The following is a 19,459-nucleotide window of genomic DNA, read 5'->3' as shown; positions in this document are numbered from 1 at the left end:
TAAAAAAAACACATAAAATGTATGTATACTAAAACCAGAAGCCTGAGCTAGATGGAGAAATTAGAAGTGAAAATGCTGGAAGAGGAAAATGACATGTGGGCAGCATGGTGGCATCTGACCAAGGGCGACATCTGCATGGAGTTTGTATGTTCTCCTTGTGTTTGTGTGGGTTTCCTTCCCTGTCAAAAATATACTGAAAAGTAAATTGGCTTCCTGTAAAAGCAGCTGACCCTTGTGGGTATTGGGGTTGTCCAGCAGCCATTAACTTCCTCTACTCCACAATGCTCCTTGTGTAGAATAACTATGACTGGGCTGTTAGTTTGCAACCATGTAAATTATTTAGAAAAGAACATACACATAAGAAAGGGGCAGGGGTTTACTTGTCCATAAAAACTTGTCTTACGTCGGTCCTGTGTAGTGACATCTGGAAAAAAAATATGTGAAGTTCTTGTGTGTGGAAAGAAGAGGAGGAATAAAGAATAGAGATGAGCGAACAGTGTTCTATCGAACTCATGTTCGATCGGATATTAGGCTGTTCGGCATGTTCGAATCGAATCGAACACCGCGTGGTAAAGTGCGCCATTACTCGATTCCCCTCCCACCTTCCCTGGCGCCTTTTTTGCTCCAATAACAGCGCAGGGTAGGTGGGACAGGAACTACGACACCGGTGACGTTGAGAAAAGTAGGCAAAACCCATTGGCTGCCGAAAACATGTGACCTCTAATTTAAAAGAACAGCGCCGCCCAGGTTCGCGTCATTCTGAGCTTGCAATTCACCGAGGACGGAGGTTTCCGTCCAGCTAGCTAGGGCTTAGATTCTGGGTAGGCAGGGACAGGCTAGGATAGGAAGGAGAAGACAACCAACAGCTCTTATAAGAGCTAAATTCCAGGGAGAAGCTTGTCAGTGTAACGTGGCACTGACGGGCTCAATCGCCGCAACCCAGCTTTCCCAGGATCCTGAATGGAATACACTGTCAGTGTATTCCCGTATACCCGATATATACCCCCGATACCCGTTCCAACGGTGTTCCCCCCCACCTTCACCCCAGAAATACCCTGCAAGTCCCCTAGCAATAGAATTGGGGCTATATACACCCACTATTTTTGCTACTGCCATATAGTGCCAGTTTCTGACTGGTAATTCAAAGAATATATTGTGGTTACGTGCACCCACAATTTTTACTACTGGTATACAGTGCCATTGTCTGACTGGGAATTCAAAGAATATATTGGGGTTACGTGCACCCACAATTTTTACTACTGGTATACAGTGCCATTGTCTGACTGGGAATTCAAAGAATATATTGGGAATACAAATACCCTCATTTCTTGCTACTGCCATATAGTGCCAGTGTCTGACTGGGAATTCAAAGAATATATTGGGGTTACGTGCACCCACAATTTTTACTACTGGTATACAGTGCCATTGTCTGACTGGGAATTCAAAGAATATATTGGGGTTATAAATACCCTCATTTCTTGCTACTGCCATATAGTGCCAGTTTCTGACTGGTAATTCAAAGAATATATTGTGGTTACGTGCACCCACAATTTTTACTACTGGTATACAGTGCCATTGTCTGACTGGGAATTCAAAGAATATATTGGGAATACAAATACCCTCATTTCTTGCTACTGCCATATAGTGCCAGTTTCTGACTGGTAATTCAAAGAATATATTGTGGTTACGTGCACCCACAATTTTTACTACTGGTATACAGTGCCATTGTCTGACTGGGAATTCAAAGAATATATTGGGAATACAAATACCCTCATTTCTTGCTACTGCCATATAGTGCCAGTTTCTGACTGGTAATTCAAAGAATATATTGGGGTTACGTGCACCCACAATTTTTACTACTGGTATACAGTGCCATTGTCTGACTGGGAATTCAAAGAATATATTGGGAATACAAATACCCTCATTTCTTGCTACTGGTATATAGTGCCATTGTCTGACTGGGAATTCAAAGAATATATTGGGGTTACGTGCACCCACAATTTTTACTACTGGTATACAGTGCCATTGTCTGACTGGGAATTCAAAGAACATATTGGGAATACAAATACCCTCATTTCTTGCTACTGCCATATAGTGCCAGTTTCTGACTGGTAATTCAAAGAATATATTGTGGTTACGTGCACCCACAATTTTTACTACTGGTATACAGTGCCATTGTCTGACTGGGAATTCAAAGAATATATTGGGAATACAAATACCCTCATTTCTTGCTACTGCCATATAGTGCCAGTTTCTGACTGGTAATTCAAAGAATATATTGTGGTTACGTGCACCCACAATTTTTACTACTGGTATACAGTGCCATTGTCTGACTGGGAATTCAAAGAATATATTGGGAATACAAATACCCTCATTTCTTGCTACTGGTATATAGTGCCATTGTCTGACTGGGAATTCAAAGAATATATTGGGGTTACGTGCACCCACAATTTTTACTACTGGTATACAGTGCCATTGTCTGACTGGGAATTCAAAGAATATATTGGGAATACAAATACCCTCATTTCTTGCTACTGCCATATAGTGCCAGTTTCTGACTGGTAATTCAAAGAATATATTGTGGTTACGTGCACCCACAATTTTTACTACTGGTATACAGTGCCATTGTCTGACTGGGAATTCAAAGAATATATTGGGAATACAAATACCCTCATTTCTTGCTACTGCCATATAGTGCCAGTTTCTGACTGGTAATTCAAAGAATATATTGTGGTTACGTGCACCCACAATTTTTACTACTGGTATACAGTGCCATTGTCTGACTGGGAATTCAAAGAATATATTGGGAATACAAATACCCTCATTTCTTGCTACTGCCATATAGTGCCAGTTTCTGACTGGTAATTCAAAGAATATATTGTGGTTACGTGCACCCACAATTTTTACTACTGGTATACAGTGCCATTGTCTGACTGGGAATTCAAAGAATATATTGGGAATACAAATACCCTCATTTCTTGCTACTGGTATATAGTGCCATTGTCTGACTGGGAATTCAAAGAATATATTGGGGTTACGTGCACCCACAATTTTTACTACTGGTATACAGTGCCATTGTCTGACTGGGAATTCAAAGAATATATTGGGGTTATAAATACCCTCATTTCTTGCTACTGCCATATAGTGCCAGTTTCTGACTGGTAATTCAAAGAATATATTGTGGTTACGTGCACCCACAATTTTTACTACTGGTATACAGTGCCATTGTCTAACTGGGAATTCAAAGAATATATTGGGAATACAAATACCCTCATTTCTTGCTACTGCCATATAGTGCCAGTTTCTGACTGGTAATTCAAAGAATATATTGTGGTTACGTGCACCCACAATTTTTACTACTGGTATACAGTGCCATTGTCTGACTGGGAATTCAAAGAATATATTGGGAATACAAATACCCTCATTTCTTGCTACTGCCATATAGTGCCAGTTTCTGACTGGTAATTCAAAGAATATATTGTGGTTACGTGCACCCACAATTTTTACTACTGGTATACAGTGCCATTGTCTGACTGGGAATTCAAAGAATATATTGGGAATACAAATACCCTCATTTCTTGCTACTGCCATATAGTGCCAGTTTCTGACTGGTAATTCAAAGAATATATTGTGGTTACGTGCACCCACAATTTTTACTACTGGTATACAGTGCCATTGTCTGACTGGGAATTCAAAGAATATATTGGGAATACAAATACCCTCATTTCTTACTACTGCCATATAGTGCCAGTGTCTGACTGGGAATTCAAAGAATATATTGGGGTTACGTGCACCCACAATTTTTACTACTGGTATACAGTGCCATTGTCTGACTGGGAATTCAAAGAATATATTGGGGTTATAAATACCCTCATTTCTTGCTACTGCCATATAGTGCCAGTTTCTGACTGGTAATTCAAAGAATATATTGTGGTTACGTGCACCCACAATTTTTACTACTGGTATACAGTGCCATTGTCTGACTGGGAATTCAAAGAATATATTGGGAATACAAATACCCTCATTTCTTGCTACTGCCATATAGTGCCAGTTTCTGACTGGTAATTCAAAGAATATATTGTGGTTACGTGCACCCACAATTTTTACTACTGGTATACAGTGCCATTGTCTGACTGGGAATTCAAAGAATATATTGGGAATACAAATACCCTCATTTCTTGCTACTGCCATATAGTGCCAGTTTCTGACTGGTAATTCAAAGAATATATTGTGGTTACGTGCACCCACAATTTTTACTACTGGTATACAGTGCCATTGTCTGACTGGGAATTCAAAGAATATATTGGGAATACAAATACCCTCATTTCTTGCTACTGGTATATAGTGCCATTGTCTGACTGGGAATTCAAAGAATATATTGGGGTTACGTGCACCCACAATTTTTACTACTGGTATACAGTGCCATTGTCTGACTGGGAATTCAAAGAATATATTGGGAATACAAATACCCTCATTTCTTGCTACTGCCATATAGTGCCAGTTTTTGACTGGTAATTCAAAGAATATATTGTGGTTACGTGCACCCACAATTTTTACTACTGGTATACAGTGCCATTGTCTGACTGGGAATTCAAAGAATATATTGGGAATACAAATACCCTCATTTCTTGCTACTGCCATATAGTGCCAGTTTCTGACTGGTAATTCAAAGAATATATTGTGGTTACGTGCACCCACAATTTTTACTACTGGTATACAGTGCCATTGTCTGACTGGGAATTCAAAGAATATATTGGGAATACAAATACCCTCATTTCTTGCTACTGGTATATAGTGCCATTGTCTGACTGGGAATTCAAAGAATATATTGGGGTTACGTGCACCCACAATTTTTACTACTGGTATACAGTGCCATTGTCTGACTGGGAATTCAAAGAATATATTGGGGTTATAAATACCCTCATTTCTTGCTACTGCCATATAGTGCCAGTTTCTGACTGGTAATTCAAAGAATATATTGTGGTTACGTGCACCCACAATTTTTACTACTGGTATACAGTGCCATTGTCTGACTGGGAATTCAAAGAATATATTGTGAATACAAATACCCTCATTTCTTGCTACTGCCATATAGTGCCAGTTTCTGACTGGTAATTCAAAGAATATATTGTGGTTACGTGCACCCACAATTTTTACTACTGGTATACAGTGCCATTGTCTGACTGGGAATTCAAAGAATATATTGGGAATACAAATACCCTCATTTCTTGCTACTGCCATATAGTGCCAGTTTCTGACTGGTAATTCAAAGAATATATTGTGGTTACGTGCACCCACAATTTTTACTACTGGTATACAGTGCCATTGTCTGACTGGGAATTCAAAGAATATATTGGGAATACAAATACCCTCATTTCTTGCTACTGCCATATAGTGCCAGTTTCTGACTGGTAATTCAAAGAATATATTGTGGTTACGTGCACCCACAATTTTTACTACTGGTATACAGTGCCATTGTCTGACTGGGAATTCAAAGAATATATTGGGAATACAAATACCCTCATTTCTTACTACTGCCATATAGTGCCAGTGTCTGACTGGGAATTCAAAGAATATATTGGGGTTACGTGCACCCACAATTTTTACTACTGGTATACAGTGCCATTGTCTGACTGGGAATTCAAAGAATATATTGGGGTTATAAATACCCTCATTTCTTGCTACTGCCATATAGTGCCAGTTTCTGACTGGTAATTCAAAGAATATATTGTGGTTACGTGCACCCACAATTTTTACTACTGGTATACAGTGCCATTGTCTGACTGGGAATTCAAAGAATATATTGGGAATACAAATACCCTCATTTCTTGCTACTGCCATATAGTGCCAGTTTCTGACTGGTAATTCAAAGAATATATTGTGGTTACGTGCACCCACAATTTTTACTACTGGTATACAGTGCCATTGTCTGACTGGGAATTCAAAGAATATATTGGGAATACAAATACCCTCATTTCTTGCTACTGGTATATAGTGCCATTGTCTGACTGGGAATTCAAAGAATATATTGGGGTTACGTGCACCCACAATTTTTACTACTGGTATACAGTGCCATTGTCTGACTGGGAATTCAAAGAATATATTGGGAATACAAATACCCTCATTTCTTACTACTGCCATATAGTGCCAGTGTCTGACTGGGAATTCAAAGAATATATTGGGGTTACGTGCACCCACAATTTTTACTACTGGTATACAGTGCCATTGTCTGACTGGGAATTCAAAGAATATATTGGGGTTATAAATACCCTCATTTCTTGCTACTGCCATATAGTGCCAGTTTCTGACTGGTAATTCAAAGAATATATTGTGGTTACGTGCACCCACAATTTTTACTACTGGTATACAGTGCCATTGTCTGACTGGGAATTCAAAGAATATATTGGGAATACAAATACCCTCATTTCTTGCTACTGCCATATAGTGCCAGTTTCTGACTGGTAATTCAAAGAATATATTGTGGTTACGTGCACCCACAATTTTTACTACTGGTATACAGTGCCATTGTCTGACTGGGAATTCAAAGAATATATTGGGAATACAAATACCCTCATTTCTTGCTACTGCCATATAGTGCCAGTTTCTGACTGGTAATTCAAAGAATATATTGTGGTTACGTGCACCCACAATTTTTACTACTGGTATACAGTGCCATTGTCTGACTGGGAATTCAAAGAATATATTGGGAATACAAATACCCTCATTTCTTGCTACTGGTATATAGTGCCATTGTCTGACTGGGAATTCAAAGAATATATTGGGGTTACGTGCACCCACAATTTTTACTACTGGTATACAGTGCCATTGTCTGACTGGGAATTCAAAGAATATATTGGGGTTATAAATACCCTCATTTCTTGCTACTGCCATATAGTGCCAGTTTCTGACTGGTAATTCAAAGAATATATTGTGGTTACGTGCACCCACAATTTTTACTACTGGTATACAGTGCCATTGTCTGACTGGGAATTCAAAGAATATATTGGGAATACAAATACCCTCATTTCTTGCTACTGCCATATAGTGCCAGTTTCTGACTGGTAATTCAAAGAATATATTGTGGTTACGTGCACCCACAATTTTTACTACTGGTATACAGTGCCATTGTCTGACTGGGAATTCAAAGAATATATTGGGAATACAAATACCCTCATTTCTTGCTACTGCCATATAGTGCCAGTTTCTGACTGGTAATTCAAAGAATATATTGTGGTTACGTGCACCCACAATTTTTACTACTGGTATACAGTGCCATTGTCTGACTGGGAATTCAAAGAATATATTGGGAATACAAATACCCTCATTTCTTGCTACTGCCATATAGTGCCAGTTTCTGACTGGTAATTCAAAGAATATATTGTGGTTACGTGCACCCACAATTTTTACTACTGGTATACAGTGCCATTGTCTGACTGGGAATTCAAAGAATATATTGGGAATACAAATACCCTCATTTCTTGCTACTGCCATATAGTGCCAGTGTCTGACTGGGAATTCAAAGAATATATTGGGGTTACGTGCACCCACAATTTTTACTACTGGTATACAGTGCCATTGTCTGACTGGGAATTCAAAGAATATATTGGGGTTATAAATACCCTCATTTCTTGCTACTGCCATATAGTGCCAGTTTCTGACTGGTAATTCAAAGAATATATTGTGGTTACGTGCACCCACAATTTTTACTACTGGTATACAGTGCCATTGTCTGACTGGGAATTCAAAGAATATATTGGGAATACAAATACCCTCATTTCTTGCTACTGCCATATAGTGCCAGTTTCTGACTGGTAATTCAAAGAATATATTGGGGTTACGTGCACCCACAATTTTTACTACTGGTATACAGTGCCATTGTCTGACTGGGAATTCAAAGAATATATTGGGAATACAAATACCCTCATTTCTTGCTACTGCCATATAGTGCCAGTTTCTGACTGGTAATTCAAAGAATATATTGTGGTTACGTGCACCCACAATTTTTACTACTGGTATACAGTGCCATTATCTGACTGGGAATTCAAAGAATATATTGGGAATACAAATACCCTCATTTCTTGCTACTGCCATATAGTGCCAGTTTCTGACTGGTAATTCAAAGAATATATTGTGGTTACGTGCACCCACAATTTTTACTACTGGTATACAGTGCCATTGTCTGACTGGGAATTCAAAGAATATATTGGGAATACAAATACCCTCATTTCTTGCTACTGCCATATAGTGCCAGTTTCTGACTGGTAATTCAAAGAATATATTGTGGTTACGTGCACCCACAATTTTTACTACTGGTATACAGTGCCATTGTCTGACTGGGAATTCAAAGAATATATTGGGAATACAAATACCCTCATTTCTTGCTACTGCCATATAGTGCCAGTTTCTGACTGGTAATTCAAAGAATATATTGTGGTTACGTGCACCCACAATTTTTACTACTGGTATACAGTGCCATTGTCTGACTGGGAATTCAAAGAATATATTGGGAATACAAATACCCTCATTTCTTGCTACTGCCATATAGTGCCAGTTTCTGACTGGTAATTCAAAGAATATATTGTGGTTACGTGCACCCACAATTTTTACTACTGGTATACAGTGCCATTGTCTGACTGGGAATTCAAAGAATATATTGGGAATACAAATACCCTCATTTCTTGCTACTGGTATATAGTGCCATTGTCTGACTGGGAATTCAAAGAATATATTGGGGTTACGTGCACCCACAATTTTTACTACTGGTATACAGTGCCATTGTCTGACTGGGAATTCAAAGAATATATTGGGAATACAAATACCCTCATTTCTTGCTACTGCCATATAGTGCCAGTTTCTGACTGGTAATTCAAAGAATATATTGTGGTTACGTGCACCCACAATTTTTACTACTAGTATACAGTGCCATTGTCTGACTGGGAATTCAAAGAATATATTGGGAATACAAATACTCTCATTTCTTGCTACTGGTATATAGTGCCATTGTCTGACTGGGAATTCAAAGAATATATTGGGGTTACGTGCACCCACAATTTTTACTACTGGTATACAGTGCCATTGTCTGACTGGGAATTCAAAGAATATATTGGGGTTATAAATACCCTCATTTCTTGCTACTGCCATATAGTGCCAGTTTCTGACTGGTAATTCAAAGAATATATTGTGGTTACGTGCACCCACAATTTTTACTACTGGTATACAGTGCCATTGTCTGACTGGGAATTCAAAGAATATATTGGGAATACAAATACCCTCATTTCTTGCTACTGCCATATAGTGCCAGTTTCTGACTGGTAATTCAAAGAATATATTGTGGTTACGTGCACCCACAATTTTTACTACTGGTATACAGTGCCATTGTCTGACTGGGAATTCAAAGAATATATTGGGAATACAAATACCCTCATTTCTTGCTACTGCCATATAGTGCCAGTTTCTGACTGGTAATTCAAAGAATATATTGTGGTTACGTGCACCCACAATTTTTACTACTGGTATACAGTGCCATTGTCTGACTGGGAATTCAAAGAATATATTGGGAATACAAATACCCTCATTTCTTGCTACTGCCATATAGTGCCAGTTTCTGACTGGTAATTCAAAGAATATATTGTGGTTACGTGCACCCACAATTTTTACTACTGGTATACAGTGCCATTGTCTGACTGGGAATTCAAAGAATATATTGGGAATACAAATACCCTCATTTCTTGCTACTGGTATATAGTGCCATTGTCTGACTGGGAATTCAAAGAATATATTGGGGTTACGTGCACCCACAATTTTTACTACTGGTATACAGTGCCATTGTCTGACTGGGAATTCAAAGAATATATTGGGAATACAAATACCCTCATTTCTTGCTACTGCCATATAGTGCCAGTTTCTGACTGGTAATTCAAAGAATATATTGTGGTTACGTGCACCCACAATTTTTACTACTGGTATACAGTGCCATTGTCTGACTGGGAATTCAAAGAATATATTGGGAATACAAATACCCTCATTTCTTGCTACTGCCATATAGTGCCAGTTTCTGACTGGTAATTCAAAGAATATATTGTGGTTACGTGCACCCACAATTTTTACTACTGGTATACAGTGCCATTGTCTGACTGGGAATTCAAAGAATATATTGGGAATACAAATACCCTCATTTCTTGCTACTGCCATATAGTGCCAGTTTCTGACTGGTAATTCAAAGAATATATTGTGGTTACGTGCACCCACAATTTTTACTACTGGTATACAGTGCCATTGTCTGACTGGGAATTCAAAGAATATATTGGGAATACAAATACCCTCATTTCTTGCTACTGGTATATAGTGCCATTGTCTGACTGGGAATTCAAAGAATATATTGGGGTTACGTGCACCCACAATTTTTACTACTGGTATACAGTGCCATTGTCTGACTGGGAATTCAAAGAATATATTGGGAATACAAATACCCTCATTTCTTGCTACTGCCATATAGTGCCAGTTTCTGACTGGTAATTCAAAGAATATATTGTGGTTACGTGCACCCACAATTTTTACTACTGGTATACAGTGCCATTGTCTGACTGGGAATTCAAAGAATATATTGGGAATACAAATACCCTCATTACTTGCTACTGCCATATAGTGCCAGTGTCTGACTGGGAATTCAAAGAATATATTGGGGTTACGTGCACCCACAATTTTTACTACTGGTATACAGTGCCATTGTCTGACTGGGAATTCAAAGAATATATTGGGAATACAAATACCCTCATTTCTTGCTACTGCCATATAGTGCCAGTTTCTGACTGGTAATTCAAAGAATATATTGTGGTTACGTGCACCCACAATTTTTACTACTGGTATACAGTGCCAATTTCTAACTAGGAATTCAAAATGCGCAAGGCTCCCGGAAAGGGACGTGGACGAGGCCGTGGGCGAGGTCGGGGGAATGGTTCTGGGGAGCAAGGTAGCAGTGAAGCCACAGGGCGTCCCGTGCCTACTCCTGTGGGGCAGCAAGCATTGCGCCACTCCACAGTGCCAGGGTTGCTTGCCACATTAACTAAACTGCAGGGTACAAACCTTAGTAGGCCCGAGAACCAGGAACAGGTCTTGCAATGGCTGTCAGAGAACGCTTACAGCACATTGTCCAGCAGCCAGTCAGACTCTGCCTCCTCTCCTCCTATTACCCAACAGTCTTGTCTTCCTTCCTCCCAAAATTCCGAAGCTTTACAGAACAATAACCCAAACTGTCCCTGCTCCCCAGAGCTGTTCTCCGCTCCTTTCATTGTCCCTCAACCTGCCTCTCCACGTCACGATTCCACGAACCTAACAGAGGAGCATCTGTGTCCAGATGCTCAAACACTAGAGTCTCCTCCATCTCCGTTCGATTTGGTGGTGGATGACCAGCAACCCACCCTCATCGACGATGATGTGACGCAGTTGCCGTCAGGGCATCCAGTTGACCGGCGCATTGTGCGGGAGGAGGAGATGAGACAGGAGTTGGAAGAGGAAGTGGTGGATGATGAGGACACTGACCCGACCTGGACAGGGGGGATGTCAAGCGGGGAAAGTAGTGTGGATGTTGAGGCAGGTGCAGCACCAAAAAGGGTAGCTAGAGGCAGAGGCAGAGGTCAGCAGCTTAGGCGAAGCCAGGCCACACCCGGAATCTCCCAAGATGTTCCAGTTCGTACCCAGCCCCGAAAAACTCCCACCTCGAGGGCACGTTTCTCGAAGGTGTGGAGTTTTTTCAAGGAATGCGCCGAGGACAGATATAGTGTTGTCTGCACAATTTGCCTCTCGAAATTGATTAGGGGCTCTGAGAAGAGCAACCTGTCCACCACTTCAATGCGCCGTCATTTGGAATCCAAGCACTGGAATCAGTGGCAGGCAGCAACGGCAGGACAAAGGCCGCCTGCCGTTCACGCCACTGCCACTGCCTCTGCCTTTGCCACTGCCACTGCTGACTGTGCTGGCGATGCACTCCAGAGGACGAGCCAGGACACCACTTCATCTGCCTCCGCCACTTTGTTGACTTCTACCTCATCCTCCCCTGGTCCTGTCTTATCTCCTTCTCCTGCACCATCAAAGGCACCATCAGGCGTTTCTTTACAACAACCCACCATCTCTCAGACATTGGAGCGGCGGCAGAAATACACTGCTAACCACCCACACGCGCAAGCCTTGAACGCCAACATCGCTAAACTGCTGGCCCAGGAGATGTTGGCGTTCCGGCTTGTTGAAACTCCCGCCTTCCTGGACCTGATGGCAACTGCGGCACCTCGCTATGCCGTCCCTAGCCGTCACTACTTCTCCCGGTGTGCCGTCCCCGCCTTGCACCAGCACGTGTCACTCAACATCAGGCGGGCCCTTAGTTCCGCGCTTTGCACAAAGGTCCACTTGACCACCGACGCGTGGACAAGTGCATGCGGACAGGGACGCTACATTTCACTGACGGCACACTGGGTGAATGTAGTTGAGGCTGGGACTGCTTCCCAAACTGGCCCGGTGTACCTCGTCTCCCCGCCTAACATTCCTGGCAGGGACACGAGAAGAACACCCCCCTCCTCCTCCTCCTCTACCGCCTCCTCCTCCGCCACCGCCTCCTCCTCCGCCACCGCCTCCTCCTCCGCTGTTAGATTGACCCCAGCTACGAGTTGGAAACGTTGCAGCACTGGCGTTGGTAGACGTCAGCAGGCTGTGCTGAAGCTGATCAGCTTGGGGGACAGACAGCACACTGCCTCCGAGGTGAGGGATGCCCTCCTCGATGAGACGGCAATATGGTTTGAGCCGCTGCACCTGGGCCCAGGCATGGTCGTTTGTGATAACGGCCGGAACCTGGTAGCAGCTCTGGAGCTTGCCGGACTCCAACATGTTCCATGCCTGGCCCACGTCTTCAACCTAGTGGTGCAACGTTTCCTAAAGAGCTACCCCAATGTTCCAGAGCTACTGGTGAAAGTGCGGCGCATGTGCGCCCACTTTCGCAAGTCGACAGTAGCCGCTGCTAGCTTAAAATCTCTCCAGCAACGCCTGCATGTGCCACAACACCGGCTTTTGTGCGACGTCCCCACACGCTGGAACTCAACGTTTCAGATGTTGAATAGAGTGGTTGAGCAGCAGAGACCTTTGATGGAATACCAGCTACAAAACCCTAGGGTGCCACAAAGTCAGCTGCCTCAGTTTCACATCCATGAGTGGCCATGGATGAGAGACCTTTGTGACATCCTACGGGTCTTTGAGGAGTCCACAAGGAGGGTGAGCTCTGAGGATGCGATGGTGAGCCTTACAATCCCGCTCTTGTGTGTTCTGAGAGAATCCCTGATTGACATCAGGGATAACTCAGATCACACAGAGGAGTTAGGGATAGCATCCGATCCGTCACAGCTGGAGAGTAGGTCCACACATCTGTCCGCTTCACTGCGTTTAATGGAGGAGGAGGAGGAGGAGGAGGAAGAAGAGTTGTCCGATGATGTGATGGTGATACAGGAGGCTTCCGGGCAACTTCGAATCGTCCCATTGTTGCAGCGCGGATGGGTAGACATGGAGGATGAGGAGGAAATGGAGATTGAACTTTCCGGTGGGGCCAGAGGAGTCATGCCAACTAACACTGTGGCAGACATGGCTGAGTTCATGTTGGGGTGCTTTACAACCGACAAGCGTATTGTCAAAATCATGGAGGACAACCAGTACTGGATCTTTGCTATCCTTGACCCCCGGTATAAAAACAACATCTCGTCTTTTATTCCGGTAGAGGGGAGGGCCAATCGCATCAATGCTTGCCACAGGCAATTGGTGCAGAATATGATGGAGATGTTTCCAGCATGTGACGTTGGCGGCAGGGAGGGCAGTTCCTCCAGTAGGCAACCAAGTTCTCACCGGTCCACACAAACGAGGGGCACACTGTCTAAGGTCTGGGACACCTTGATGGCACCCCCTCGCCAAAGTGCCGCCACGGAGGGTCCTAGTGTCACCAGGCGTGAGAAGTATAGGCGCATGTTGCGGGAATACCTTTCCGACCACAGCCCTGTCCTCTCCGACCCCTCTGCGCCCTACACGTATTGGGTGTCGAAGTTGGACCTGTGGCTTGAACTTGCCCTATATGCCTTGGAGGTGCTGTCCTGTCCTGCCGCCAGCGTCCTATCTGAGAGGGTGTTCAGTGCAGCCGGTGGCATCATCACTGACAAGCGCACCCGTCTGTCAGCTGAGAGTGCCGACCGGCTCACTTTGATAAAAATGAACCACCACTGGGTAGAGCCGTCATTTTTGTGCCCACCTGTGTAAAGCACCCCAACATGAAACTCCATGTCTGTACTCAACCTCTCCAATTCCTCCGCATCCTCATACTCATCCACCATAAGCGTTGCACAATTCTGCTAATACTAGGCTCCCTCCACCCTGATTTCCCCCAACTCTGCTGGTTAGAGGCTCCCTCCACCCTGATTTCCACCAACTCTGCTGGTTAGAGGCTCCCTCCACCATGAATTTGCCCAAACTGGGCTGTTTAGAGGCTCCCTCCACCATGAATTGGTCCAAACTGGGGTTTTTAGAGGCTCCCTCCACCATGAATTGGTCCAAACTGGGCTGTTTAGCGGCTCCCTCCACCATTAATTGGTCCAAACTGGGCTGGTTAGAGGCTCCCTCCACCATGAATGTGCCCAAACTGGGCTGTTTAGAGGCTCCCTCCACCATGAATTTGCCCAAACTGGGCTGGTTAGAGGCTCCCTCCACCATGAATTGGTCCAAACTGGGGTTTTTAGAGGCTCCCTCCACCATGAATTGGTCCAAACTTGGCTGTTTAGAGGCTCCCTCCACCATTAATTGGTCCAAACTGGGCTGGTTAGAGGCTCCCTCCACCATGAATTGGTCCAAACTGGGTTTTTTAGAGGCTCCCTCCACCATGAATTGGTCCAAACTGGGGTTTTTAGAGGCTCCCTCCACCATGAATTGGTCCAAACTGGGCTGTTTAGCGGCTCCCTCCACCATTAATTGGTCCAAACTGGGCTGGTTAGAGGCTCCCTCCACCATGAATGTGCCCAAACTGGGCTGTTTAGAGGCTCCCTCCACCATGAATTTGCACAAACTGGGCTGGTTAGAGGCTCCCTCCACCATTAATTGGTCCAAACTGGGCTGGTTAGAGGCTCCCTCCACCATGAATTTGCCCAAACTGGGCTGTTTAGAGGCTCCCTCCACCATGAATTTGCCCAAACTGGGCTGTTTAGAGGCTCCCTCCACCATGAATTTGCCCAAACTGGGCTGGTTAGAGGCTCCCTCCACCATGAATTGGTCCAAACTGGGTTTTTTAGAGGCTCCCTCCACCATGAATTTGCCCAAACTGGGCTGGTTAGAGGCTCCCTCCACCATGAATTGGTCCAAACTGGGTTTTTTAGAGGCTCCCTCCACCATGAATTTGCCCAAACTGGGCTGGTTAGAGGCTCCCTCCACCATGAATTGGTCCAAACTGGGTTTTTTAGAGGCTCCCTCCACCATGAATTTGCCCACACTGGGCTGGTTAGAGGCTCCCTCCACCATGAATTGGTCCAAACTGGGGTTTTTAGAGGCTCCCTCCACCATGAATTTGCCCAAACTGGGGTGTTTAGAGGCTCCCTCCACCATGAATTTGCCCAAACTCTGCTGGTTAGAGGCTCAATCCACCCTGATTTTCAAAACAAATGTTGGTGCCAACCTCAACTTACTACAAGGGCTAAATTCACTGCTGGTGACAAGCTCTCCTCACTGCAAGTGCCAAATACACATGTTTCAAGGTGTTTTCCTACTGTCAGAGAGGTGGTATTGAGTGTGTAAAGTGTGTAGTTGTTAGGCTGTGATGTTGGGGTAATAGAGGGTCTTTGGTGTGTTAGATGCCCCCAGACATGCTTCCCCTGCTGTCCCAGTGTCATTCCAGAGGTGTTGGCATCATTTCCTGGGGTGTCATAGTGGACTTGGTGACCCTCCAGACACGGATTTGGGTTTCCCCCTTAACGAGTATCTGTTCCCCATAGACTATAATGGGGTTCGAAACCCGTTCGAACACACGAACATTGAGCGGCTGTTCGAATCGAATTTCGAACCTCGAACATTTTAGTGTTCGCTCATCTCTAATAAAGAATAATAAAATTCTGATATGGGTTTCCCCAAGCATACTGGAAGAAGCAGAAAATCTACTGATAAAATAAATAGATGAGGTCATAAGACATAATGAAGTCATTATTATGGGGGGGCTTCAACTACCCGAATATAAATTGGGAAGCAGAAACCTGCAGGTCCAACAATTACCTTTCACAACTAGTGCAGGGCCCGTCAAGAGAAAATACAAATTTATATCAAATTTTTACAAACAGAAAGGATTCCCGTTAGAGAGCGATTGCTGCTTTCAGTTGTCAGTTGATTACCAAATGCAGATGTGAACCAACCCTTACATTTTCAAAACCATACTAAGTTAGGCCTCTAAAAAGATATTAACCTTTTTAGGAGGGGCGGGGGGGGGGGGGGTGTCTATGACCAGCCACAATATTAATGTATAAAATCTCCCATAAAATAGTGCAAAAGAAGAGGATTTAAAAAAAATAAGAAAATAAAAGTTCTAAATCCCTCCTTTCCCTAGAATACATACTAAAGTAGAAAATTACTATGAGACACATACACATTAGGTATCCGTGTGTCTGAAAGTGCCCGGTCTACTGAATATAGGGTATCTGCAGTGCTCCTGTTCTGTCGGGAAGGGGTTAATAGGAGCACTGCAGATACCCTATACTCAGCCAGACTGAATTCCAAGTGGGGGAAGAAAAAACCCCAGTCCTCAAGCTCAGGGAAGGGGCAGACAGACAACCAAAACACCTCCTCCCCTTTCCCAGCACCCAGCAACTACGGCACCCAAAAACTCTGATCATTTTAATTTTTGAAATTTTCCAGTAGCTGCTGCAATCCCCCCCCCCCCCAGGCTTATACTCGAGTCAATAAGTTTTCCCAGTTTTTGTGGTAAAATTAGGGGCCTCGGCTTATATTCGGGTCGGCTTATACTCGAGTATATACAGTAAGTGTATAAGAAATGGTAAAAAACCAGTATAGCTGTAACATCTCTGCCTGTTCGGGCCTCTGCGCCACCCTCTGCTCGCGTGCTGCGGCGCAGGAGGCGTGTGCAGTTTGATAATCTGCTTAAAGTTTTTAGTTGCACTGTGTGAACACTGCTCTAGTTCTGTATTGGATTTGAACCACACCCGTCTTCTGCCCTGGTTCCCTCTGTCCATTCAGTGGTTTGATTTTGTCTTGCCTGTGATTGACAGCTTTCCTTCCTATCAGGTTCAGGGCGGGTTCTTCCTCCCCTATTTAGTCTTGGCTCACAGTCACACTGGTGCCGGTTATTGCCTCTTGCTTCTGGTATCTCTTGCTGTTTATTTACTTGTACTCTAATCCTTGACCTCTGCTTCCCGACTGACAATTCTTTTGGTGTGTATTTTTATTTAGTGTCTTCAATAAAAACCTGTTTTTTACTGATATAGGTTCAGCGCAGTTTTCTATATATTTTTTTTGGTTTTTACCCAAACTGGTTTATTGTTTTAGTTTTGCCGTTCCCCTGTCCTAGGGGACGTGAATAGAACTGCCGCTCATAGGAACCTGGTCGTACATCTAGTCGTGGTATATCCACTTTAATTGTCGATCCGCTCAGTGCACTCCATTTTTTGTACTTATTTATGACAATTCTTTTGGACTCTGATTTGGCACTGCATCGCTCTCCTGTTACCGAACCCTGACTAGCTGACCTCCCTTTGTTGTTGTTCGTCTTGTCTGCGTTTTGTGTTTCACATATTCAGGGAGGGACTGTCTTCGTGGTTGTCGCCTATTACCTAGAATAGGGTCTGGCAATAGGAAGGGAAAGTGGGGGGTTTCAGCTTAGGGCTCACTGTCCCTTGTGCCCCTCCCTCCAGGGTTCACCAGCAGCTTCTGGTGAATTATCGTCTGCTATTCCCTAACAATAGCTAACTAAAAATTAATGATAAAATGACAAAGGCAGCAAACATCAAGGCCAAAGAAAATAAAATGATCCAAAACTTATCTTCAACTACAGAATAAGAAACTAAAAATCGACAATGTGGGTCCTTTTAAAAATGGATGTAATGGTTGAGGTGGATGATGAAAAGTCAGATCTTATTTTATGCCTTGTTCTCTACTGTACAAAGGAAAATCCAATGACCAATGATTAGGGGTAATGTAAATTCTCCATTAAATGTCATCTGTTTAATTCAGAGAAAAGTGTAACACCGAGTTCTGAGGAAATCATGTATGGTGATAGATAGACCCTGATATATAATATTCTCTACTGGAAACTCCACCACAGTGTCCATCTGAACATTTGTACAGAAGACTTTTTCCTCTGCTGGTTTTAGTTTTAAAAAAGTCAATAGGGTCCATCAGGCTCTGAGTGTACCCTATCCATCCGAATCAGAACAACTGTTAGGTGCGTCTACTGTGATCCTAGCGTCAGTTACATCAATGTCAGTTTTTTATCACTTAAGTCATTGCAACTGATGACAAAACTAATACATCAGTTGACATCAGGCTTTTTCACAAACGTCTACTCTAAAAACTATCAGTTGTCATCAGTTATCTTCAGCGTATACCAACAGTTTTTACTATAACATTTATGATAAAAAGGTACTCTACTCTTCATAGTAATATATCTGCTGGGCTGAGGCATCCCTGTCCTCATCTGCCTCATTGACATTTGCACAATATAGTGCATGTTTGGCACAAGAAATGTTTGGCACCAAGTGTGCACCACAATAGCATCCCTCCATGCTACAGGGATTAATGAATTCACGCCACTATGCCAAGTTTAACCTACCAACAGTACAGTGGGGCTAATCCATCACTCCCTGTAACCCAGTTTTCTAGTGCAGAGGGATGATATTGAGGCACACATTTGTCGCAGAGTCCTTTCTTGTGCCAAGTATGCATCATAAGCCTCGATCATAAATGTGAAAATGTGGGCATAGCAGGAAGGGCTGTGGGAGAAGGGGGCACTATTATATTTGAGCATTATTATAGTAATGGTGCCCTCCCAAAATGGTAATAGTGCCTTCCACATATATAACACTATTACTTATTTGGGTAGAGTATTTCCTGTTGGGGGCAGTTTTACTGTAATAGCACCCCTCCACAGGTAATATCCACCCCATATGTAATAATAATAGGCCAGTGGTGTAACAATCGCAAGGGGTGAGAATGCGACTGGGCCCAGAGATGTACAGTCCTACGGTCAGTCAGAATTGGCCATGGCCCTGGACCATCATGATAGTGGTTGGGGAAAGCCTGGTTCCCTGACCGCTATTGTTAATGGAAAGAGAACCGGCCAGGCCCCTTTCTAATACATGCCAGCCCAGGGGAGGTAACACAAATGAAAAAAAAAAAACTTATACTCAACTGTCCTGGGCTCAGCATCTTCTCCAGCACTCTTCCAGCCAAT

The sequence above is a fragment of the Leptodactylus fuscus genome, chromosome 2 (genome assembly GCF_031893055.1).
Source record: "Leptodactylus fuscus isolate aLepFus1 chromosome 2, aLepFus1.hap2, whole genome shotgun sequence".
Lineage (NCBI taxonomy): Eukaryota > Metazoa > Chordata > Amphibia > Anura > Leptodactylidae > Leptodactylus > Leptodactylus fuscus.
This window is presented reverse-complemented; position numbering follows the sequence as displayed.